Source organism: Pseudorca crassidens, chromosome 19, assembly GCF_039906515.1.
Source record: "Pseudorca crassidens isolate mPseCra1 chromosome 19, mPseCra1.hap1, whole genome shotgun sequence".
In the NCBI taxonomy this organism is placed as follows: domain Eukaryota; kingdom Metazoa; phylum Chordata; class Mammalia; order Artiodactyla; family Delphinidae; genus Pseudorca; species Pseudorca crassidens.
The window spans coordinates 24,909,976-24,934,167 of NC_090314.1; the positions used below are offsets into that span (position 1 = coordinate 24,909,976).

The 24,192-nt window shown below is 67.2% G+C and overlaps 12 non-coding genes across 12 annotated transcripts; all 12 read left to right on the plus strand.

The window, feature by feature from the left end:
• Window positions 1-2,097: 2,097 nt before the first annotated feature.
• LOC137213634 (5S ribosomal RNA) lies at window positions 2,098-2,216 on the plus strand. The gene has a single exon (XR_010938269.1). It is a non-coding gene; the product is annotated as a 5S ribosomal RNA (ribosomal RNA).
• Window positions 2,217-3,154: 938 nt separating this feature from the next.
• On the plus strand, window positions 3,155-3,273 carry LOC137213280 (5S ribosomal RNA). Its single transcript, XR_010937920.1, has one exon. It is a non-coding gene; the product is annotated as a 5S ribosomal RNA (ribosomal RNA).
• A 1,902-nt stretch (window positions 3,274-5,175) lies between these two features.
• On the plus strand, window positions 5,176-5,294 carry LOC137213281 (5S ribosomal RNA). The gene has a single exon (XR_010937921.1). It is a non-coding gene; the product is annotated as a 5S ribosomal RNA (ribosomal RNA).
• A 1,902-nt stretch (window positions 5,295-7,196) lies between these two features.
• LOC137213282 (5S ribosomal RNA) lies at window positions 7,197-7,315 on the plus strand. The gene has a single exon (XR_010937922.1). It is a non-coding gene; the product is annotated as a 5S ribosomal RNA (ribosomal RNA).
• A 2,703-nt stretch (window positions 7,316-10,018) lies between these two features.
• On the plus strand, window positions 10,019-10,137 carry LOC137213635 (5S ribosomal RNA). Its single transcript, XR_010938270.1, has one exon. It is a non-coding gene; the product is annotated as a 5S ribosomal RNA (ribosomal RNA).
• A 938-nt stretch (window positions 10,138-11,075) lies between these two features.
• On the plus strand, window positions 11,076-11,194 carry LOC137213283 (5S ribosomal RNA). The gene has a single exon (XR_010937923.1). It is a non-coding gene; the product is annotated as a 5S ribosomal RNA (ribosomal RNA).
• Window positions 11,195-13,096: 1,902 nt separating this feature from the next.
• Window positions 13,097-13,215, plus strand: LOC137213284 (5S ribosomal RNA). Its single transcript, XR_010937924.1, has one exon. It is a non-coding gene; the product is annotated as a 5S ribosomal RNA (ribosomal RNA).
• Window positions 13,216-15,117: 1,902 nt separating this feature from the next.
• On the plus strand, window positions 15,118-15,236 carry LOC137213285 (5S ribosomal RNA). Its single transcript, XR_010937925.1, has one exon. It is a non-coding gene; the product is annotated as a 5S ribosomal RNA (ribosomal RNA).
• Window positions 15,237-17,138: 1,902 nt separating this feature from the next.
• Window positions 17,139-17,257, plus strand: LOC137213286 (5S ribosomal RNA). Its single transcript, XR_010937926.1, has one exon. It is a non-coding gene; the product is annotated as a 5S ribosomal RNA (ribosomal RNA).
• Window positions 17,258-19,960: 2,703 nt separating this feature from the next.
• LOC137213287 (5S ribosomal RNA) lies at window positions 19,961-20,079 on the plus strand. The gene has a single exon (XR_010937927.1). It is a non-coding gene; the product is annotated as a 5S ribosomal RNA (ribosomal RNA).
• A 938-nt stretch (window positions 20,080-21,017) lies between these two features.
• Window positions 21,018-21,136, plus strand: LOC137213289 (5S ribosomal RNA). The gene has a single exon (XR_010937929.1). It is a non-coding gene; the product is annotated as a 5S ribosomal RNA (ribosomal RNA).
• Window positions 21,137-22,074: 938 nt separating this feature from the next.
• LOC137213290 (5S ribosomal RNA) lies at window positions 22,075-22,193 on the plus strand. Its single transcript, XR_010937930.1, has one exon. It is a non-coding gene; the product is annotated as a 5S ribosomal RNA (ribosomal RNA).
• The last annotated feature ends 1,999 nt before the right edge of the window (window positions 22,194-24,192 follow it).

The following is a 24,192-nucleotide window of genomic DNA, read 5'->3' on the forward strand; positions in this document are numbered from 1 at the left end:
GAAGAATTGAGTATCCTTGCTCCTGGCATTTCCTGGGGATGGGGCCAGTGAACGGCTCGGCTCGGTAGTAGTTTCGCTCACCCATGGCCGTTGGTCCCAGGACTGCCTGGGCCCTCTGCCCTCCAGTTTTAACTGGGAGCCAGACTGGGTCATAATGGGGCAGGTGGTGAGGTCACAGTGAGGGAGGGGGATGAAAAGGAGGGCCCAGAGTGGCATTCCCTGGTAACCAGGGTCAGGTAAGCTGAGCCTGGACAGTCAAACAGGGCCCGGTGGCCGGCATACATCCCCTCGAGCGGTCATTCATTCGCTCACCGCCCGCTGACTCACTTGTTCAAATGACACATTGCGTCTCTTGGCCCCTCTTGAGACTAGGAAGACCTTGGCCTCAGAGGCCTGCTGAAGGCCTGGCTGGAGTCCAGAGCCTCAGCCTTCTTCATGCCCTTCACTGGGCCTGGAGCTGGACCTGCCCAGATGTGGAACCTCCCAGTTTGGAAGCAACTTCTTGTATGAGGCTCTCTGTGGACAGGGACAGCTGAGACACAGAGGAGGTGCCCAGAGACCAGGGGTTTGGAGTCTGCAGCTGCAGATGTACTTAGTGCATGGTATAGGACCAGGAGGGGCCTGCTGGCAGAGCTGTGGCCACTAAACCAAAGGGACCCTCAGGCCAAGAAGGGGACACTGGCTTCTTATTGCAGGAAGCCAAGCGCAGGGACCCAGGCTGGCAGAAGTAGTGGCGCTTCCAAGCCACAGACCACCAATGTTTCCTGGACTCTGGCGCTCTTTATTCCTCTCTCCATGCCCTGCCGCCCCCTGCCCCTGCCCCCATTTGCTGCTGGTAAGTTCATTTTCCCAGTCTGGCTCCCGTGCAGAGAGGGCCTGGAGGCCGAGGTGGAAGGTAGCAGCGAGTTGGCCCGCGCTTGGCCCTCCTGCGGTTGCCGCTTCAGCACCAGACTGTCATACACCTGGTAGTTGGCATTGCCTCCCGGGTTCCGGCTGAGTGGCATGAAGGTGGGCGGGGGTGGAGGGTGCTCGGTAGCCTGGACGTCGGGCAGGAGGTGAGAGGGGCGGAGGAGCAGCGCTGAGCTGGGAGCCGGGGCCCGCTGGTCCGAGGCCTCGGCCAGTACCGTGAGGGAGGCGGAGGTGGCCACAGGGCGCCGCCGCAAGGGCAGGATCTCAGCCCATTCGGCCGCCGGGTGCCGCACCTCGTGGGGATCGCGGGAGTAATCCAAGTGTCCCGCGGAGGGATGCAGGCTGCGGTTGGACTCGCTGTGAGCACAGCTGGGGAGGCTACGTCTGTGGGCCGGTGGGGTGTCACGCTACCAGGCGTCGGGCCGGTAGACCCGAGGCACCAGAGCGGATGGAGGCTCAGAGCCCTCCAGACCCAGACTCCGCCGCGGGCCCAGTTGCCGTCCTTTCGGCCCGCGAGCCCCTCGACCTGCACCTGGCCTCCCCCACCGGCGCCCAGCCCCGGCGCCACCACCTGTGTGCCGGTGTGTCCCTCCACAGCTCCCTCCGACAAAAGCCCCGCCCCACCACCACCCCGCCCCTCTGACGTGTCACCGCGGCCGGGTGCGGGTGCGGGATCGAGGGCAGGGGCCACTTCCCCGGGCCTGCCGGCCACCAGGGGCGGGGTCCTGAGCTCGGTGGGGGGTGTGGGGGCAAGGGTGGCCTTGCCGGGGCTGAGGGGCCGTGGCGACTCAATGGTGGCTCCCAGTGGCTTCGGGCCAGCTGCTGTCGGGCAGAAGGGCCGGCCCGGGCTGCGGTCGGGCTGCGCCTAGCGCCGCGTGGGCGGGCAGGGCCGATGCCCAAGGGACCGCGGGCCCCGGGCCCTGAAGCCTCCGGGGCCACGTCCCTGTGAGCGACGTGCGGGATCTTGGGCGGGGCGCCAAGCGCCGAAGGGTTTGCTGGGTCAGGGCCGCCCTGGGCTGGGAGGTGGTCGCCAAACCCTCCGCCGCCGCCCGATACCCGAGACCTCCGTTCCCCCTGCCTGGGCGGGCGAGGGGGCCCTGCCGGGGCGGGCTGGCCGCCAGGCTGGCGTTAAGGCGCCAGCGCCAGCGAAACTGGGCCTCAAGAGGCCGCCCGCGGCCCCCCGCCCCCGTCTACGGCCATACCACCCTGAACGCGCCCGATCTCGTCTGATCTCGGAAGCTAAGCAGGGTCGGGCCTGGTTAGTACTTGGATGGGAGACCGCCTGGGAATACCGGTTGCTGTAGGCTTTTTGCCTCCCGCTGCGCCCGCCTTCTCCTTTACTCGCCCGCGGCGGGGGCCGCCGGCTCCGCCCCCGCCGGGCCGCGCTGCAGGCCCCACCTCCTCAGGCCCCTCCCACCACGGCGCGCGCCGGCGGGGGCGCTCCCCGCCGGCCCGGCCGGCTAGGCGGCCAGAAGGCGGCCCTGGAAGGCAGTCGCACCCCAGACGCTCCCGGGGTGGCTGGCCCGGACCCAGACTCCGCCGCGGGCCCAGTTGCCGTCCTTTCGGCCCGCGAGCCCCTCGACCTGCACCTGGCCGCCCCCACCGGCGCCCAGCCCCGGCGCCGCCACCTGTGTGCCGGTGTGTCCCTCCACAGCTCCCTCCGACAAAAGCCCCGCCCCACCACCACCCCGCCCCTCTGGCGTGTCACCGCGGCCGGGTGCGGGAGCGGGATCGAGGGCAGGGGCCGCTTCCCCGGGCCTGCCGGCCACCAGGGGCGGGGTCCTGAGCTCGGCGGGGGGTGTGGGGGCAAGGGTGGCCTTGCCGGGGCTGAGGGGCCGTGGCGACTCAATGGAGGCTCGCGGTGGCTTCGGGCCGGCTGCTGTCGGGCAGGAGGGCCGGCCCGGGCTGCGGCCGGGCTGCGCCTAGCGCCGCGTGGGCGGGCAGGGCCGATGCCCAAGGGACCGCGGGCCCCGGGCCCTGAAGCCTCCGGGGCCACGTCCCTGTGAGCGACGTGCGGGATCTTGGGCGGGGCGCCAAGCGCCGAAGGGTTTGCTGGGTCAGGGCCGCCCTGGGCTGGGAGGTGGTCGCCAAACCCTCCGCCGCCGCCCGATACCCGAGACCTCCGTTCCCCCTGCCTGGGCGGGCGAGGGGGCCCTGCCGGGGCGGGCTGGCCGCCAGGCTGGCGTTAAGGCGCCAGCGCCAGCGAAACTGGGCCTCAAGAGGCCGCCCGCGGCCCCCCGCCCCCGTCTACGGCCATACCACCCTGAACGCGCCCGATCTCGTCTGATCTCGGAAGCTAAGCAGGGTCGGGCCTGGTTAGTACTTGGATGGGAGACCGCCTGGGAATACCGGGTGCTGTAGGCTTTTTGCCTCCCGCTCCGCCCGCCTTCTCCTTTACTCGCCCGCGGCGGGGGGGCCGCCGGCTCCGCCCCCGCCGAGCCCCGCTGCAGGCAGTAGGCAAGGTGGTTTACCTGCCCGAGCAGGAAGCTTGGACGATGGCAGAAGTGGGAAGAAACTCTTGAGCACAGGTTCTTGGGATCCACGGAGCAGCGCATGCACATGCGATGGGTGCCTACACAGCTGGCTTGCTTGTCTGTGGGGAAAGGCGAGATGGGTCAGGGCCTGGGTTCCTGAGGGGCTGAGAATCAAGGCAGGGATAGAAGAAAGGGGACAGGCCCACATCCCCTGAACCCACGCCGGCGCCCACTCACCTTTGTGGAAAATACGATTGAAAAGTGCCCTCAAGAATCTCTTCAGATGCCTCCAGAGTTGAGGGAAGAAGGGGAGGGGGGAGGCCGGGAGCAGGGTGAGCCCTGAAATCCAACCCTTGTCCGGTCACACCCCAGCAGCCCTCCCACCTCAGCCCCTTCAAGACCCCAGGGCTCCCCCAACCGCGCTGCACAGATCCTGCCCTGACCATAGTCACCATGTTGATCCCCACGTTGAGCAAGATGAAGCTGACCGGGATCAGAAGAATTGAGTATCCTTGCTCCTGGCATTTCCTGGGGATGGGGCCAGTGAACGGCTCGGCTCGGTAGTAGTTTCGCTCACCCATGGCCGTTGGTCCCAGGACTGCCTGGGCCCTCTGCCCTCCAGTTTTAACTGGGAGCCAGACTGGGTCATAATGGGGCAGGTGGTGAGGTCACAGTGAGGGAGGGGGATGAAAAGGAGGGCCCAGAGTGGCATTCCCTGGTAACCAGGGTCAGGTAAGCTGAGCCTGGACAGTCAAACAGGGCCCGGTGGCCGGCATACATCCCCTCGAGCGGTCATTCATTCGCTCACCGCCCGCTGACTCACTTGTTCAAATGACACATTGTGTCTCTTGGCCCCTCTTGAGACTAGGAAGACCTTGGCCTCAGAGGCCTGCTGAAGGCCTGGCTGGAGTCCAGAGCCTCAGCCTTCTTCATGCCCTTCACTGGGCCTGGAGCTGGACCTGCCCAGATGTGGAACCTCCCAGTTTGGAAGCAACTTCTTGTATGAGGCTCTCTGTGGACAGGGACAGCTGAGACACAGAGGAGGTGCCCAGAGACCAGGGGTTTGGAATCTGCAGCTGCAGATGTACTTAGTGCATGGTATAGGACCAGGAGGGGCCTGCTGGCAGAACTGTGGCCACTAAACCAAAGGGACCCTCAGGCCAAGAAGGGGACACTGGCTTCTTATTGCAGGAAGCCAAGCGCAGGGACCCAGGCTGGCAGAAGGAGTGGCGCTTCCAAGCCACAGACCACCAATGTTTCCCGGGTTCGGGAGCGGGATCGAGGGCAGGGGCCGCTTCCCCGGGCCTGCCGGCCACCAGGGGCGGGGTCCTGAGCTCGGCGGGGGGTGTGGGGGCAAGGGTGGCCTTGCCGGGGCTGAGGGGCCGTGGCGACTCAATGGAGGCTCCCGGTGGCTTCGGGCCGGCTGCTGTCGGGCAGGAGGGCCGGCCCGGGCTGCGGCCGGGCTGCGCCTAGCGCCGCGTGGGCGGGCAGGGCCGATGCCCAAGGGACCGCGGGCCCCGGGCCCTGAAGCCTCCGGGGCCACGTCCCTGTGAGCGACGTGCGGGATCTTGGGCGGGGCGCCAAGCGCCGAAGGGTTTGCTGGGTCAGGGCCGCCCTGGGCTGGGAGGTGGTCGCCAAACCCTCCGCCGCCGCCCGATACCCGAGACCTCCGTTCCCCCTGCCTGGGCGGGCGAGGGGGCCCTGCCGGGGCGGGCTGGCCGCCAGGCTGGCGTTAAGGCGCCAGCGCCAGCGAAACTGGGCCTCAAGAGGCCGCCCGCGGCCCCCCGCCCCCGTCTACGGCCATACCACCCTGAACGCGCCCGATCTCGTCTGATCTCGGAAGCTAAGCAGGGTCGGGCCTGGTTAGTACTTGGATGGGAGACCGCCTGGGAATACCGGGTGCTGTAGGCTTTTTGCCTCCCGCTCCGCCCGCCTTCTCCTTTACTCGCCCGCGGCGGGGGGGCCGCCGGCTCCGCCCCCGCCGAGCCCCGCTGCAGGCAGTAGGCAAGGTGGTTTACCTGCCCGAGCAGGAAGCTTGGACGATGGCAGAAGTGGGAAGAAACTCTTGAGCACAGGTTCTTGGGATCCACGGAGCAGCGCATGCACATGCGATGGGTGCCTACACAGCTGGCTTGCTTGTCTGTGGGGAAAGGCGAGATGGGTCAGGGCCTGGGTTCCTGAGGGGCTGAGAATCAAGGCAGGGATAGAAGAAAGGGGACAGGCCCACATCCCCTGAACCCACGCCGGCGCCCACTCACCTTTGTGGAAAATACGATTGAAAAGTGCCCTCAAGAATCTCTTCAGATGCCTCCAGAGTTGAGGGAAGAAGGGGAGGGGGGAGGCCGGGAGCAGGGTGAGCCCTGAAATCCAACCCTTGTCCGGTCACACCCCAGCAGCCCTCCCACCTCAGCCCCTTCAAGACCCCAGGGCTCCCCCAACCGCGCTGCACAGATCCTGCCCTGACCATAGTCACCATGTTGATCCCCACGTTGAGCAAGATGAAGCTGACCGGGATCAGAAGAATTGAGTATCCTTGCTCCTGGCATTTCCTGGGGATGGGGCCAGTGAACGGCTCGGCTCGGTAGTAGTTTCGCTCACCCATGGCCGTTGGTCCCAGGACTGCCTGGGCCCTCTGCCCTCCAGTTTTAACTGGGAGCCAGACTGGGTCATAATGGGGCAGGTGGTGAGGTCACAGTGAGGGAGGGGGATGAAAAGGAGGGCCCAGAGTGGCATTCCCTGGTAACCAGGGTCAGGTAAGCTGAGCCTGGACAGTCAAACAGGGCCCGGTGGCCGGCATACATCCCCTCGAGCGGTCATTCATTCGCTCACCGCCCGCTGACTCACTTGTTCAAATGACACATTGCGTCTCTTGGCCCCTCTTGAGACTAGGAAGACCTTGGCCTCAGAGGCCTGCTGAAGGCCTGGCTGGAGTCCAGAGCCTCAGCCTTCTTCATGCCCTTCACTGGGCCTGGAGCTGGACCTGCCCAGATGTGGAACCTCCCAGTTTGGAAGCAACTTCTTGTATGAGGCTCTCTGTGGACAGGGACAGCTGAGACACAGAGGAGGTGCCCAGAGACCAGGGGTTTGGAGTCTGCAGCTGCAGATGTACTTAGTGCATGGTATAGGACCAGGAGGGGCCTGCTGGCAGAACAGTGGCCACTAAACCAAAGGGACCCTCAGGCCAAGAAGGGGACACTGGCTTCTTATTGCAGGAAGCCAAGCGCAGGGACCCAGGCTGGCAGAAGGAGTGGCGCTTCCAAGCCACAGACCACCAATGTTTCCCGGGTTCGGGAGCGGGATCGAGGGCAGGGGCCGCTTCCCCGGGCCTGCCGGCCACCAGGGGCGGGGTCCTGAGCTCGGCGGGGGGTGTGGGGGCAAGGGTGGCCTTGCCGGGGCTGAGGGGCCGTGGCGACTCAATGGAGGCTCGCGGTGGCTTCGGGCCGGCTGCTGTCGGGCAGGAGGGCCGGCCCGGGCTGCGGCCGGGCTGCGCCTAGCGCCGCGTGGGCGGGCAGGGCCGATGCCCAAGGGACCGCGGGCCCCGGGCCCTGAAGCCTCCGGGGCCACGTCCCTGTGAGCGACGTGCGGGATCTTGGGCGGGGCGCCAAGCGCCGAAGGGTTTGCTGGGTCAGGGCCGCCCTGGGCTGGGAGGTGGTCGCCAAACCCTCCGCCGCCGCCCGATACCCGAGACCTCCGTTCCCCCTGCCTGGGCGGGCGAGGGGGCCCTGCCGGGGCGGGCTGGCCGCCAGGCTGGCGTTAAGGCGCCAGCGCCAGCGAAACTGGGCCTCAAGAGGCCGCCCGCGGCCCCCCGCCCCCGTCTACGGCCATACCACCCTGAACGCGCCCGATCTCGTCTGATCTCGGAAGCTAAGCAGGGTCGGGCCTGGTTAGTACTTGGATGGGAGACCGCCTGGGAATACCGGGTGCTGTAGGCTTTTTGCCTCCCGCTCCGCCCGCCTTCTCCTTTACTCGCCCGCGGCGGGGGGGCCGCCGGCTCCGCCCCCGCCGAGCCCCGCTGCAGGCAGTAGGCAAGGTGGTTTACCTGCCCGAGCAGGAAGCTTGGGCGATGGCAGAAGTGGGAAGAAACTCTTGAGCACAGGTTCTTGGGATCCACGGAGCAGCGCATGCACATGCAATGGGTGCCTACACAGCTGGCTTGCTTGTCTGTGGGGAAAGGCGAGATGGGTCAGGGCCTGGGTTCCTGAGGGGCTGAGAATCAAGGCAGGGATAGAAGAAAGGGGACAGGCCCACATCCCCTGAACCCACGCCGGCGCCCACTCACCTTTGTGGAAAATACGATTGAAAAGTGCCCGCAAGAATCTCTTCAGATGCCTCCAGAGTTGAGGGAAGAAGGGGAGGGGGGAGGCCGGGAGCAGGGTGAGCCCTGAAATCCAACCCTTGTCCGGTCACACCCCAGCAGCCCTCCCACCTCAGCCCCTTCAAGACCCCAGGGCTCCCCCAGCCGCGCTGCACAGATCCTGCCCTGACCATAGTCACCATGTTGATCCCCACGTTGAGCAAGATGAAGCTGACCGGGATCAGAAGAATTGAGTATCCTTGCTCCTGGCATTTCCTGGGGATGGGGCCAGTGAACGGCTCGGCTCGGTAGTAGTTTCGCTCACCCATGGCCGTTGGTCCCAGGACTGCCTGGGCCCTCTGCCCTCCAGTTTTAACTGGGAGCCAGACTGGGTCATAATGGGGCAGGTGGTGAGGTCACAGTGAGGGAGGGGGATGAAAAGGAGGGCCCAGAGTGGCATTCCCTGGTAACCAGGGTCAGGTAAGCTGAGCCTGGACAGTCAAACAGGGCCCGGTGGCCGGCATACATCCCCTCGAGCGGTCATTCATTCGCTCACCGCCCGCTGACTCACTTGTTCAAATGACACATTGCGTCTCTTGGCCCCTCTTGAGACTAGGAAGACCTTGGCCTCAGAGGCCTGCTGAAGGCCTGGCTGGAGTCCAGAGCCTCAGCCTTCTTCATGCCCTTCACTGGGCCTGGAGCTGGACCTGCCCAGATGTGGAACCTCCCAGTTTGGAAGCAACTTCTTGTATGAGGCTCTCTGTGGACAGGGACAGCTGAGACACAGAGGAGGTGCCCAGAGACCAGGGGTTTGGAGTCTGCAGCTGCAGATGTACTTAGTGCATGGTATAGGACCAGGAGGGGCCTGCTGGCAGAGCTGTGGCCACTAAACCAAAGGGACCCTCAGGCCAAGAAGGGGACACTGGCTTCTTATTGCAGGAAGCCAAGCGCAGGGACCCAGGCTGGCAGAAGTAGTGGCGCTTCCAAGCCACAGACCACCAATGTTTCCTGGACTCTGGCGCTCTTTATTCCTCTCTCCATGCCCTGCCGCCCCCTGCCCCTGCCCCCATTTGCTGCTGGTAAGTTCATTTTCCCAGTCTGGCTCCCGTGCAGAGAGGGCCTGGAGGCCGAGGTGGAAGGTAGCAGCGAGTTGGCCCGCGCTTGGCCCTCCTGCGGTTGCCGCTTCAGCACCAGACTGTCATACACCTGGTAGTTGGCATTGCCTCCCGGGTTCCGGCTGAGTGGCATGAAGGTGGGCGGGGGTGGAGGGTGCTCGGTAGCCTGGACGTCGGGCAGGAGGTGAGAGGGGCGGAGGAGCAGCGCTGAGCTGGGAGCCGGGGCCCGCTGGTCCGAGGCCTCGGCCAGTACCGTGAGGGAGGCGGAGGTGGCCACAGGGCGCCGCCGCAAGGGCAGGATCTCAGCCCATTCGGCCGCCGGGTGCCGCACCTCGTGGGGATCGCGGGAGTAATCCAAGTGTCCCGCGGAGGGATGCAGGCTGCGGTTGGACTCGCTGTGAGCACAGCTGGGGAGGCTACGTCTGTGGGCCGGTGGGGTGTCACGCTACCAGGCGTCGGGCCGGTAGACCCGAGGCACCAGAGCGGATGGAGGCTCAGAGCCCTCCAGACCCAGACTCCGCCGCGGGCCCAGTTGCCGTCCTTTCGGCCCGCGAGCCCCTCGACCTGCACCTGGCCTCCCCCACCGGCGCCCAGCCCCGGCGCCGCCACCTGTGTGCCGGTGTGTCCCTCCACAGCTCCCTCCGACAAAAGCCCCGCCCCACCACCACCCCGCCCCTCTGACGTGTCACCGCGGCCGGGTGCGGGTGCGGGATCGAGGGCAGGGGCCACTTCCCCGGGCCTGCCGGCCACCAGGGGCGGGGTCCTGAGCTCGGTGGGGGGTGTGGGGGCAAGGGTGGCCTTGCCGGGGCTGAGGGGCCGTGGCGACTCAATGGTGGCTCCCAGTGGCTTCGGGCCAGCTGCTGTCGGGCAGAAGGGCCGGCCCGGGCTGCGGTCGGGCTGCGCCTAGCGCCGCGTGGGCGGGCAGGGCCGATGCCCAAGGGACTGCGGGCCCCGGGCCCTGAAGCCTCCGGGGCCACGTCCCTGTGAGCGACGTGCGGGATCTTGGGCGGGGCGCCAAGCGCCGAAGGGTTTGCTGGGTCAGGGCCGCCCTGGGCTGGGAGGTGGTCGCCAAACCCTCCGCCGCCGCCCGATACCCGAGACCTCCGTTCCCCCTGCCTGGGCGGGCGAGGGGGCCCTGCCGGGGCGGGCTGGCCGCCAGGCTGGCGTTAAGGCGCCAGCGCCAGCGAAACTGGGCCTCAAGAGGCCGCCCGCGGCCCCCCGCCCCCGTCTACGGCCATACCACCCTGAACGCGCCCGATCTCGTCTGATCTCGGAAGCTAAGCAGGGTCGGGCCTGGTTAGTACTTGGATGGGAGACCGCCTGGGAATACCGGTTGCTGTAGGCTTTTTGCCTCCCGCTGCGCCCGCCTTCTCCTTTACTCGCCCGCGGCGGGGGCCGCCGGCTCCGCCCCCGCCGGGCCGCGCTGCAGGCCCCACCTCCTCAGGCCCCTCCCACCACGGCGCGCGCCGGCGGGGGCGCTCCCCGCCGGCCCGGCCGGCTAGGCGGCCAGAAGGCGGCCCTGGAAGGCAGTCGCACCCCAGACGCTCCCGGGGTGGCTGGCCCGGACCCAGACTCCGCCGCGGGCCCAGTTGCCGTCCTTTCGGCCCGCGAGCCCCTCGACCTGCACCTGGCCGCCCCCACCGGCGCCCAGCCCCGGCGCCGCCACCTGTGTGCCGGTGTGTCCCTCCACAGCTCCCTCCGACAAAAGCCCCGCCCCACCACCACCCCGCCCCTCTGGCGTGTCACCGCGGCCGGGTGCGGGAGCGGGATCGAGGGCAGGGGCCGCTTCCCCGGGCCTGCCGGCCACCAGGGGCGGGGTCCTGAGCTCGGCGGGGGGTGTGGGGGCAAGGGTGGCCTTGCCGGGGCTGAGGGGCCGTGGCGACTCAATGGAGGCTCGCGGTGGCTTCGGGCCGGCTGCTGTCGGGCAGGAGGGCCGGCCCGGGCTGCGGCCGGGCTGCGCCTAGCGCCGCGTGGGCGGGCAGGGCCGATGCCCAAGGGACCGCGGGCCCCGGGCCCTGAAGCCTCCGGGGCCACGTCCCTGTGAGCGACGTGCGGGATCTTGGGCGGGGCGCCAAGCGCCGAAGGGTTTGCTGGGTCAGGGCCGCCCTGGGCTGGGAGGTGGTCGCCAAACCCTCCGCCGCCGCCCGATACCCGAGACCTCCGTTCCCCCTGCCTGGGCGGGCGAGGGGGCCCTGCCGGGGCGGGCTGGCCGCCAGGCTGGCGTTAAGGCGCCAGCGCCAGCGAAACTGGGCCTCAAGAGGCCGCCCGCGGCCCCCCGCCCCCGTCTACGGCCATACCACCCTGAACGCGCCCGATCTCGTCTGATCTCGGAAGCTAAGCAGGGTCGGGCCTGGTTAGTACTTGGATGGGAGACCGCCTGGGAATACCGGGTGCTGTAGGCTTTTTGCCTCCCGCTCCGCCCGCCTTCTCCTTTACTCGCCCGCGGCGGGGGGGCCGCCGGCTCCGCCCCCGCCGAGCCCCGCTGCAGGCAGTAGGCAAGGTGGTTTACCTGCCCGAGCAGGAAGCTTGGACGATGGCAGAAGTGGGAAGAAACTCTTGAGCACAGGTTCTTGGGATCCACGGAGCAGCGCATGCACATGCGATGGGTGCCTACACAGCTGGCTTGCTTGTCTGTGGGGAAAGGCGAGATGGGTCAGGGCCTGGGTTCCTGAGGGGCTGAGAATCAAGGCAGGGATAGAAGAAAGGGGACAGGCCCACATCCCCTGAACCCACGCCGGCGCCCACTCACCTTTGTGGAAAATACGATTGAAAAGTGCCCTCAAGAATCTCTTCAGATGCCTCCAGAGTTGAGGGAAGAAGGGGAGGGGGGAGGCCGGGAGCAGGGTGAGCCCTGAAATCCAACCCTTGTCCGGTCACACCCCAGCAGCCCTCCCACCTCAGCCCCTTCAAGACCCCAGGGCTCCCCCAACCGCGCTGCACAGATCCTGCCCTGACCATAGTCACCATGTTGATCCCCACGTTGAGCAAGATGAAGCTGACCGGGATCAGAAGAATTGAGTATCCTTGCTCCTGGCATTTCCTGGGGATGGGGCCAGTGAACGGCTCGGCTCGGTAGTAGTTTCGCTCACCCATGGCCGTTGGTCCCAGGACTGCCTGGGCCCTCTGCCCTCCAGTTTTAACTGGGAGCCAGACTGGGTCATAATGGGGCAGGTGGTGAGGTCACAGTGAGGGAGGGGGATGAAAAGGAGGGCCCAGAGTGGCATTCCCTGGTAACCAGGGTCAGGTAAGCTGAGCCTGGACAGTCAAACAGGGCCCGGTGGCCGGCATACATCCCCTCGAGCGGTCATTCATTCGCTCACCGCCCGCTGACTCACTTGTTCAAATGACACATTGTGTCTCTTGGCCCCTCTTGAGACTAGGAAGACCTTGGCCTCAGAGGCCTGCTGAAGGCCTGGCTGGAGTCCAGAGCCTCAGCCTTCTTCATGCCCTTCACTGGGCCTGGAGCTGGACCTGCCCAGATGTGGAACCTCCCAGTTTGGAAGCAACTTCTTGTATGAGGCTCTCTGTGGACAGGGACAGCTGAGACACAGAGGAGGTGCCCAGAGACCAGGGGTTTGGAATCTGCAGCTGCAGATGTACTTAGTGCATGGTATAGGACCAGGAGGGGCCTGCTGGCAGAACTGTGGCCACTAAACCAAAGGGACCCTCAGGCCAAGAAGGGGACACTGGCTTCTTATTGCAGGAAGCCAAGCGCAGGGACCCAGGCTGGCAGAAGGAGTGGCGCTTCCAAGCCACAGACCACCAATGTTTCCCGGGTTCGGGAGCGGGATCGAGGGCAGGGGCCGCTTCCCCGGGCCTGCCGGCCACCAGGGGCGGGGTCCTGAGCTCGGCGGGGGGTGTGGGGGCAAGGGTGGCCTTGCCGGGGCTGAGGGGCCGTGGCGACTCAATGGAGGCTCCCGGTGGCTTCGGGCCGGCTGCTGTCGGGCAGGAGGGCCGGCCCGGGCTGCGGCCGGGCTGCGCCTAGCGCCGCGTGGGCGGGCAGGGCCGATGCCCAAGGGACCGCGGGCCCCGGGCCCTGAAGCCTCCGGGGCCACGTCCCTGTGAGCGACGTGCGGGATCTTGGGCGGGGCGCCAAGCGCCGAAGGGTTTGCTGGGTCAGGGCCGCCCTGGGCTGGGAGGTGGTCGCCAAACCCTCCGCCGCCGCCCGATACCCGAGACCTCCGTTCCCCCTGCCTGGGCGGGCGAGGGGGCCCTGCCGGGGCGGGCTGGCCGCCAGGCTGGCGTTAAGGCGCCAGCGCCAGCGAAACTGGGCCTCAAGAGGCCGCCCGCGGCCCCCCGCCCCCGTCTACGGCCATACCACCCTGAACGCGCCCGATCTCGTCTGATCTCGGAAGCTAAGCAGGGTCGGGCCTGGTTAGTACTTGGATGGGAGACCGCCTGGGAATACCGGGTGCTGTAGGCTTTTTGCCTCCCGCTCCGCCCGCCTTCTCCTTTACTCGCCCGCGGCGGGGGGGCCGCCGGCTCCGCCCCCGCCGAGCCCCGCTGCAGGCAGTAGGCAAGGTGGTTTACCTGCCCGAGCAGGAAGCTTGGACGATGGCAGAAGTGGGAAGAAACTCTTGAGCACAGGTTCTTGGGATCCACGGAGCAGCGCATGCACATGCGATGGGTGCCTACACAGCTGGCTTGCTTGTCTGTGGGGAAAGGCGAGATGGGTCAGGGCCTGGGTTCCTGAGGGGCTGAGAATCAAGGCAGGGATAGAAGAAAGGGGACAGGCCCACATCCCCTGAACCCACGCCGGCGCCCACTCACCTTTGTGGAAAATACGATTGAAAAGTGCCCTCAAGAATCTCTTCAGATGCCTCCAGAGTTGAGGGAAGAAGGGGAGGGGGGAGGCCGGGAGCAGGGTGAGCCCTGAAATCCAACCCTTGTCCAGTCACACCCCAGCAGCCCTCCCACCTCAGCCCCTTCAAGACCCCAGGGCTCCCCCAACCGCGCTGCACAGATCCTGCCCTGACCATAGTCACCATGTTGATCCCCACGTTGAGCAAGATGAAGCTGACCGGGATCAGAAGAATTGAGTATCCTTGCTCCTGGCATTTCCTGGGGATGGGGCCAGTGAACGGCTCGGCTCGGTAGTAGTTTCGCTCACCCATGGCCGTTGGTCCCAGGACTGCCTGGGCCCTCTGCCCTCCAGTTTTAACTGGGAGCCAGACTGGGTCATAATGGGGCAGGTGGTGAGGTCACAGTGAGGGAGGGGGATGAAAAGGAGGGCCCAGAGTGGCATTCCCTGGTAACCAGGGTCAGGTAAGCTGAGCCTGGACAGTCAAACAGGGCCCGGTGGCCGGCATACATCCCCTCGAGCGGTCATTCATTCGCTCACCGCCCGCTGACTCACTTGTTCAAATGACACATTGCGTCTCTTGGCCCCTCTTGAGACTAGGAAGACCTTGGCCTCAGAGGCCTGCTGAAGGCCTGGCTGGAGTCCAGAGCCTCAGCCTTCTTCATGCCCTTCACTGGGCCTGGAGCTGGACCTGCCCAGATGTGGAACCTCCCAGTTTGGAAGCAACTTCTTGTATGAGGCTCTCTGTGGACAGGGACAGCTGAGACACAGAGGAGGTGCCCAGAGACCAGGGGTTTGGAATCTGCAGCTGCAGATGTACTTAGTGCATGGTATAGGACCAGGAGGGGCCTGCTGGCAGAACTGTGGCCACTAAACCAAAGGGACCCTCAGGCCAAGAAGGGGACACTGGCTTCTTATTGCAGGAAGCCAAGCGCAGGGACCCAGGCTGGCAGAAGGAGTGGCGCTTCCAAGCCACAGACCACCAATGTTTCCCGGGTTCGGGAGCGGGATCGAGGGCAGGGGCCGCTTCCCCGGGCCTGCCGGCCACCAGGGGCGGGGTCCTGAGCTCGGCGGGGGGTGTGGGGGCAAGGGTGGCCTTGCCGGGGCTGAGGGGCCGTGGCGACTCAATGGAGGCTCCCGGTGGCTTCGGGCCGGCTGCTGTCGGGCAGGAGGGCCGGCCCGGGCTGCGGCCGGGCTGCGCCTAGCGCCGCGTGGGCGGGCAGGGCCGATGCCCAAGGGACCGCGGGCCCCGGGCCCTGAAGCCTCCGGGGCCACGTCCCTGTGAGCGACGTGCGGGATCTTGGGCGGGGCGCCAAGCGCCGAAGGGTTTGCTGGGTCAGGGCCGCCCTGGGCTGGGAGGTGGTCGCCAAACCCTCCGCCGCCGCCCGATACCCGAGACCTCCGTTCCCCCTGCCTGGGCGGGCGAGGGGGCCCTGCCGGGGCGGGCTGGCCGCCAGGCTGGCATTAAGGCGCCAGCGCCAGCGAAACTGGGCCTCAAGAGGCCGCCCGCGGCCCCCCGCCCCCGTCTACGGCCATACCACCCTGAACGCGCCCGATCTCGTCTGATCTCGGAAGCTAAGCAGGGTCGGGCCTGGTTAGTACTTGGATGGGAGACCGCCTGGGAATACCGGGTGCTGTAGGCTTTTTGCCTCCCGCTCCGCCCGCCTTCTCCTTTACTCGCCCGCGGTGGGGGGGCCGCCGGCTCCGCCCCCGCCGAGCCCCGCTGCAGGCAGTAGGCAAGGTGGTTTACCTGCCCAAGCAGGAAGCTTGGACGATGGCAGAAGTGGGAAGAAACTCTTGAGCACAGGTTCTTGGGATCCACGGAGCAGCGCATGCACATGCGATGGGTGCCTACACAGCTGGCTTGCTTGTCTGTGGGGAAAGGCGAGATGGGTCAGGGCCTGGGTTCCTGAGGGGCTGAGAATCAAGGCAGGGATAGAAGAAAGGGGACAGGCCCACATCCCCTGAACCCACGCCGGCGCCCACTCACCTTTGTGGAAAATACGATTGAAAAGTGCCCTCAAGAATCTCTTCAGATGCCTCCAGAGTTGAGGGAAGAAGGGGAGGGGGGAGGCCGGGAGCAGGGTGAGCCCTGAAATCCAACCCTTGTCCGGTCACACCCCAGCAGCCCTCCCACCTCAGCCCCTTCAAGACCCCAGGGCTCCCCCAACCGCGCTGCACAGATCCTGCCCTGACCATAGTCACCATGTTGATCCCCACGTTGAGCAAGATGAAGCTGACCGGGATCAGAAGAATTGAGTATCCTTGCTCCTGGCATTTCCTGGGGATGGGGCCAGTGAACGGCTCGGCTCGGTAGTAGTTTCGCTCACCCATGGCCGTTGGTCCCAGGACTGCCTGGGCCCTCTGCCCTCCAGTTTTAACTGGGAGCCAGACTGGGTCATAATGGGGCAGGTGGTGAGGTCACAGTGAGGGAGGGGGATGAAAAGGAGGGCCCAGAGTGGCATTCCCTGGTAACCAGGGTCAGGTAAGCTGAGCCTGGACAGTCAAACAGGGCCCGGTGGCCGGCATACATCCCCTCGAGCGGTCATTCATTCGCTCACCGCCCGCTGACTCACTTGTTCAAATGACACATTGCGTCTCTTGGCCCCTCTTGAGACTAGGAAGACCTTGGCCTCAGAGGCCTGCTGAAGGCCTGGCTGGAGTCCAGAGCCTCAGCCTTCTTCATGCCCTTCACTGGGCCTGGAGCTGGACCTGCCCAGATGTGGAACCTCCCAGTTTGGAAGCAACTTCTTGTATGAGGCTCTCTGTGGACAGGGACAGCTGAGACACAGAGGAGGTGCCCAGAGACCAGGGGTTTGGAGTCTGCAGCTGCAGATGTACTTAGTGCATGGTATAGGACCAGGAGGGGCCTGCTGGCAGAACAGTGGCCACTAAACCAAAGGGACCCTCAGGCCAAGAAGGGGACACTGGCTTCTTATTGCAGGAAGCCAAGCGCAGGGACCCAGGCTGGCAGAAGGAGTGGCGCTTCCAAGCCACAGACCACCAATGTTTCCCGGGTTCGGGAGCGGGATCGAGGGCAGGGGCCGCTTCCCCGGGCCTGCCGGCCACCAGGGGCGGGGTCCTGAGCTCGGCGGGGGGTGTGGGGGCAAGGGTGGCCTTGCCGGGGCTGAGGGGCCGTGGCGACTCAATGGAGGCTCGCGGTGGCTTCGGGCCGGCTGCTGTCGGGCAGGAGGGCCGGCCCGGGCTGCGGCCGGGCTGCGCCTAGCGCCGCGTGGGCGGGCAGGGCCGATGCCCAAGGGACCGCGGGCCCCGGGCCCTGAAGCCTCCGGGGCCACGTCCCTGTGAGCGACGTGCGGGATCTTGGGCGGGGCGCCAAGCGCCGAAGGGTTTGCTGGGTCAGGGCCGCCCTGGGCTGGGAGGTGGTCGCCAAACCCTCCGCCGCCGCCCGATACCCGAGACCTCCGTTCCCCCTGCCTGGGCGGGCGAGGGGGCCCTGCCGGGGCGGGCTGGCCGCCAGGCTGGCGTTAAGGCGCCAGCGCCAGCGAAACTGGGCCTCAAGAGGCCGCCCGCGGCCCCCCGCCCCCGTCTACGGCCATACCACCCTGAACGCGCCCGATCTCGTCTGATCTCGGAAGCTAAGCAGGGTCGGGCCTGGTTAGTACTTGGATGGGAGACCGCCTGGGAATACCGGGTGCTGTAGGCTTTTTGCCTCCCGCTCCGCCCGCCTTCTCCTTTACTCGCCCGCGGCGGGGGGGCCGCCGGCTCCGCCCCCGCCGAGCCCCGCTGCAGGCAGTAGGCAAGGTGGTTTACCTGCCCGAGCAGGAAGCTTGGGCGATGGCAGAAGTGGGAAGAAACTCTTGAGCACAGGTTCTTGGGATCCACGGAGCAGCGCATGCACATGCAATGGGTGCCTACACAGCTGGCTTGCTTGTCTGTGGGGAAAGGCGAGATGGGTCAGGGCCTGGGTTCCTGAGGGGCTGAGAATCAAGGCAGGGATAGAAGAAAGGGGACAGGCCCACATCCCCTGAACCCACGCCGGCGCCCACTCACCTTTGTGGAAAATACGATTGAAAAGTGCCCGCAAGAATCTCTTCAGATGCCTCCAGAGTTGAGGGAAGAAGGGGAGGGGGGAGGCCGGGAGCAGGGTGAGCCCTGAAATCCAACCCTTGTCCGGTCACACCCCAGCAGCCCTCCCACCTCAGCCCCTTCAAGACCCCAGGGCTCCCCCAGCCGCGCTGCACAGATCCTGCCCTGACCATAGTCACCATGTTGATCCCCACGTTGAGCAAGATGAAGCTGACCGGGATCAGAAGAATTGAGTATCCTTGCTCCTGGCATTTCCTGGGGATGGGGCCAGTGAACGGCTCGGCTCGGTAGTAGTTTCGCTCACCCATGGCCGTTGGTCCCAGGACTGCCTGGGCCCTCTGCCCTCCAGTTTTAACTGGGAGCCAGACTGGGTCATAATGGGGCAGGTGGTGAGGTCACAGTGAGGGAGGGGGATGAAAAGGAGGGCCCAGAGTGGCATTCCCTGGTAACCAGGGTCAGGTAAGCTGAGCCTGGACAGTCAAACAGGGCCCGGTGGCCGGCATACATCCCCTCGAGCGGTCATTCATTCGCTCACCGCCCGCTGACTCACTTGTTCAAATGACACATTGCGTCTCTTGGCCCCTCTTGAGACTAGGAAGACCTTGGCCTCAGAGGCCTGCTGAAGGCCTGGCTGGAGTCCAGAGCCTCAGCCTTCTTCATGCCCTTCACTGGGCCTGGAGCTGGACCTGCCCAGATGTGGAACCTCCCAGTTTGGAAGCAACTTCTTGTATGAGGCTCTCTGTGGACAGGGACAGCTGAGACACAGAGGAGGTGCCCAGAGACCAGGGGTTTGGAGTCTGCAGCTGCAGATGTACTTAGTGCATGGTATAGGACCAGGAGGGGCCTGCTGGCAGAGCTGTGGCCACTAAACCAAAGGGACCCTCAGGCCAAGAAGGGGACACTGGCTTCTTATTGCAGGAAGCCAAGCGCAGGGACCCAGGCTGGCAGAAGTAGTGGCGCTTCCAAGCCACAGACCACCAATGTTTCCTGGACTCTGGCGCTCTTTATTCCTCTCTCCATGCCCTGCCGCCCCCTGCCCCTGCCCCCATTTGCTGCTGGTAAGTTCATTTTCCCAGTCTGGCTCCCGTGCAGAGAGGGCCTGGAGGCCGAGGTGGAAGGTAGCAGCGAGTTGGCCCGCGCTTGGCCCTCCTGCGGTTGCCGCTTCAGCACCAGACTGTCATACACCTGGTAGTTGGCATTGCCTCCCGGGTTCCGGCTGAGTGGCATGAAGGTGGGCGGGGGTGGAGGGTGCTCGGTAGCCTGGACGTCGGGCAGGAGGTGAGAGGGGCGGAGGAGCAGCGCTGAGCTGGGAGCCGGGGCCCGCTGGTCCGAGGCCTCGGCCAGTACCGTGAGGGAGGCGGAGGTGGCCACAGGGCGCCGCCGCAAGGGCAGGATCTCAGCCCATTCGGCCGCCGGGTGCCGCACCTCGTGGGGATCGCGGGAGTAATCCAAGTGTCCCGCGGAGGGATGCAGGCTGCGGTTGGACTCGCTGTGAGCACAGCTGGGGAGGCTACGTCTGTGGGCCGGTGGGGTGTCACGCTACCAGGCGTCGGGCCGGTAGACCCGAGGCACCAGAGCGGATGGAGGCTCAGAGCCCTCCAGACCCAGACTCCGCCGCGGGCCCAGTTGCCGTCCTTTCGGCCCGCGAGCCCCTCGACCTGCACCTGGCCTCCCCCACCGGCGCCCAGCCCCGGCGCCGCCACCTGTGTGCCGGTGTGTCCCTCCACAGCTCCCTCCGACAAAAGCCCCGCCCCACCACCACCCCGCCCCTCTGACGTGTCACCGCGGCCGGGTGCGGGTGCGGGATCGAGGGCAGGGGCCACTTCCCCGGGCCTGCCGGCCACCAGGGGCGGGGTCCTGAGCTCGGTGGGGGGTGTGGGGGCAAGGGTGGCCTTGCCGGGGCTGAGGGGCCGTGGCGACTCAATGGTGGCTCCCAGTGGCTTCGGGCCAGCTGCTGTCGGGCAGAAGGGCCGGCCCGGGCTGCGGTCGGGCTGCGCCTAGCGCCGCGTGGGCGGGCAGGGCCGATGCCCAAGGGACCGCGGGCCCCGGGCCCTGAAGCCTCCGGGGCCACGTCCCTGTGAGCGACGTGCGGGATCTTGGGCGGGGCGCCAAGCGCCGAAGGGTTTGCTGGGTCAGGGCCGCCCTGGGCTGGGAGGTGGTCGCCAAACCCTCCGCCGCCGCCCGATACCCGAGACCTCCGTTCCCCCTGCCTGGGCGGGCGAGGGGGCCCTGCCGGGGCGGGCCGGCCGCAAGGCTGGCGTTAAGGCGCCAGCGCCAGCGAAACTGGGCCTCAAGAGGCCGCCCGCGGCCCCCCGCCCCCGTCTACGGCCATACCACCCTGAACGCGCCCGATCTCGTCTGATCTCGGAAGCTAAGCAGGGTCGGGCCTGGTTAGTACTTGGATGGGAGACCGCCTGGGAATACCGGGTGCTGTAGGCTTTTTGCCTCCCGCTCCGCCCGCCTTCTCCTCTACTCGCCCGCGGCTGGGGCCGCCGGCTCCGCCCCCGCCGGGCCGCGCTGCAGGCCCCACCTCCTCAGGCCCCTCCCACCACGGCGCGCGCCGGCGGGGGCGCTCCCCGCCGGCCCGGCCGGCCAGGCGGCCAGAAGGCGGCCCTGGAAGGCAGCCGCACCCCAGACGCTCCCGGGGTGGCTGGCCCGGACCCAGACTCCGCCGCGGGCCCAGTTGCCGTCCTTTCGGCCCGCGAGCCCCTCGACCTGCACCTGGCCGCCCCCACCGGCGCCCAGTCCCGGCGCCGCCACCTGTGTGCCGGTGTGTCCCTCCACAGCTCCCTCCGACAAAAGCCCCGCCCCACCACCACCCCGCCCCTCTGGCGTGTCACCGCGGTTGGGTGCGGGAGCGGGATCGAGGGCAGGGGCCGCTTCCCCGGGCCTGCCGGCCACCATGGGCGGGGTCCTGAGCTCGGCGGGGGGTGTGGGGGCAAGGGTGGCCTTGCCGGGGCTGAGGGGCCGTGGCGACTCAATGGTGGCTCCCGGTGGCTTCGGGCCGGCTGCTGTCGGGCAGGAGGGCCGGCCCGGGCTGCGGCCGGGCTGCGCCTAGCGCCGCGTGGGCGGGCAGGGCCGATGCCCAAGGGACCGCGGGCCCCGGGCCCTGAAGCCTCCGGGGCCACGTCCCTGTGAGCGACGTGCGGGATCTTGGGCGGGGCGCCAAGCGCCGAAGGGTTTGCTGGGTCAGGGCCGCCCTGGGCTGGGAGGTGGTCGCCAAACCCTCCGCCGCCGCCCGATACCCGAGACCTCCGTTCCCCCTGCCTGGGCGGGCGAGGGGGCCCTGCCGGGGCGGGCCGGCCGCAAGGCTGGCGTTAAGGCGCCAGCGCCAGCGAAACTGGGCCTCAAGAGGCCGCCCGCGGCCCCCCGCCCCCGTCTACGGCCATACCACCCTGAACGCGCCCGATCTCGTCTGATCTCGGAAGCTAAGCAGGGTCGGGCCTGGTTAGTACTTGGATGGGAGACCGCCTGGGAATACCGGGTGCTGTAGGCTTTTTGCCTCCCGCTCCGCCCGCCTTCTCCTCTACTCGCCCGCGGCTGGGGCCGCCGGCTCCGCCCCCGCCGGGCCGCGCTGCAGGCCCCACCTCCTCAGGCCCCTCCCACCACGGCGCGCGCCGGCGGGGGCGCTCCCCGCCGGCCCGGCCGGCCAGGCGGCCAGAAGGCGGCCCTGGAAGGCAGCCGCACCCCAGACGCTCCCGGGGTGGCTGGCCCGGACCCAGACTCCGCCGCGGGCCCAGTTGCCGTCCTTTCGGCCCGCGAGCCCCTCGACCTGCACCTGGCCGCCCCCACCGGCGCCCAGCCCCGGCGCCGCCACCTGTGTGCCGGTGTGTCCCTCCACAGCTCCCTCCGACAAAAGCCCCGCCCCACCACCACCCCGCCCCTCTGGCGTGTCACCGCGGCCGGGTGCGGGAGCGGGATCGAGGGCAGGGGCCGCTTCCCCGGGCCTGCCGGCCACCAGGGGCGGGGTCCTGAGCTCGGCGGGGGGTGTGGGGGCAAGGGTGGCCTTGCCGGGGCTGAGGGGCCGTGGCGACTCAATGGTGGCTCCCGGTGGCTTCGGGCCGGCTGCTGTCGGGCAGGAGGGCCGGCCCGGGCTGCGGCCGGGCTGCGCCTAGCGCCGCGTGGGCGGGCAGGGCCGATGCCCAAGGGACCGCGGGCCCCGGGCCCTGAAGCCTCCGGGGCCACGTCCCTGTGAGCGACGTGCGGGATCTTGGGCGGGGCGCCAAGCGCCGAAGGGTTTGCTGGGTCAGGGCCGCCCTGGGCTGGGAGGTGGTCGCCAAACCCTCCGCCGCCGCCCGATACCCGAGACCTCCGTTCCCCCTGCCTGGGCGGGCGAGGGGGCCCTGCCGGGGCGGGCTGGCCGCCAGGCTGGCGTTAAGGCGCCAGCGCCAGCGAAACTGGGCCTCAAGAGGCCGCCCGCGGCCCCCCACCCCCGTCTACGGCCATACCACCCTGAACGCGCCCGATCTCGTCTGATCTCGGAAGCTAAGCAGGGTCGGGCCTGGTTAGTACTTGGATGGGAGACCGCCTGGGAATACCGGGTGCTGTAGGCTTTTTGCCTCCCGCTCCGCCCGCCTTCTCCTTTACTCGCCCGCGGCGGGGGGGCCGCCGGCTCCGCCCCCGCCGAGCCCCGCTGCAGGCAGTAGGCAAGGTGGTTTACCTGCCCGAGCAGGAAGCTTGGGCGATGGCAGAAGTGGGAAGAAACTCTTGAGCACAGGTTCTTGGGATCCACGGAGCAGCGCATGCACATGCAATGGGTGCCTACACAGCTGGCTTGCTTGTCTGTGGGGAAAGGCGAGATGGGTCAGGGCCTGGGTTCCTGAGGGGCTGAGAATCAAGGCAGGGATAGAAGAAAGGGGACAGGCCCACATCCCCTGAACCCACGCCGGCGCCCACTCACCTTTGTGGAAAATACGATTGAAAAGTGCCCGCAAGAATCTCTTCAGATGCCTCCAGAGTTGAGGGAAGAAGGGGAGGGGGGAGGCCGGGAGCAGGGTGAGCCCTGAAATCCAACCCTTGTCCGGTCACACCCCAGCAGCCCTCCCACCTCAGCCCCTTCAAGACCCCAGGGCTCCCCCAGCCGCGCTGCACAGATCCTGCCCTGACCATAGTCACCATGTTGATCCCCACGTTGAGCAAGATGAAGCTGACCGGGATCAGAAGAATTGAGTATCCTTGCTCCTGGCATTTCCTGGGGATGGGGCCAGTGAACGGCTCGGCTCGGTAGTAGTTTCGCTCACCCATGGCCGTTGGTCCCAGGACTGCCTGGGCCCTCTGCCCTCCAGTTTTAACTGGGAGCCAGACTGGGTCATAATGGGGCAGGTGGTGAGGTCACAGTGAGGGAGGGGGATGAAAAGGAGGGCCCAGAGTGGCATTCCCTGGTAACCAGGGTCAGGTAAGCTGAGCCTGGACAGTCAAACAGGGCCCGGTGGCCGGCATACATCCCCTCGAGCGGTCATTCATTCGCTCACCGCCCGCTGACTCACTTGTTCAAATGACACATTGCGTCTCTTGGCCCCTCTTGAGACTAGGAAGACCTTGGCCTCAGAGGCCTGCTGAAGGCCTGGCTGGAGTCCAGAGCCTCAGCCTTCTTCATGCCCTTCACTGGGCCTGGAGCTGGACCTGCCCAGATGTGGAACCTCCCAGTTTGGAAGCAACTTCTTGTATGAGGCTCTCTGTGGACAGGGACAGCTGAGACACAGAGGAGGTGCCCAGAGACCAGGGGTTTGGAGTCTGCAGCTGCAGATGTACTTAGTGCATGGTATAGGACCAGGAGGGGCCTGCTGGCAGAGCTGTGGCCACTAAACCAAAGGGACCCTCAGGCCAAGAAGGGGACACTGGCTTCTTATTGCAGGAAGCCAAGCGCAGGGACCCAGGCTGGCAGAAGTAGTGGCGCTTCCAAGCCACAGACCACCAATGTTTCCTGGACTCTGGCGCTCTTTATTCCTCTCTCCATGCCCTGCCGCCCCCTGCCCCTGCCCCCATTTGCTGCTGGTAAGTTCATTTTCCCAGTCTGGCTCCCGTGCAGAGAGGGCCTGGAGGCCGAGGTGGAAGGTAGCAGCGAGTTGGCCCGCGCTTGGCCCTCCTGCGGTTGCCGCTTCAGCACCAGACTGTCATACACCTGGTAGTTGGCATTGCCTCCCGGGTTCCGGCTGAGTGGCATGAAGGTGGGCGGGGGTGGAGGGTGCTCGGTAGCCTGGACGTCGGGCAGGAGGTGAGAGGGGCGGAGGAGCAGCGCTGAGCTGGGAGCCGGGGCCCGCTGGTCCGAGGCCTCGGCCAGTACCGTGAGGGAGGCGGAGGTGGCCACAGGGCGCCGCCGCAAGGGCAGGATCTCAGCCCATTCGGCCGCCGGGTGCCGCACCTCGTGGGGATCGCGGGAGTAATCCAAGTGTCCCGCGGAGGGATGCAGGCTGCGGTTGGACTCGCTGTGAGCACAGCTGGGGAGGCTACGTCTGTGGGCCGGTGGGGTGTCACGCTACCAGGCGTCGGGCCGGTAGACCCGAGGCACCAGAGCGGATGGAGGCTCAGAGCCCTCCAGACCCAGACTCCGCC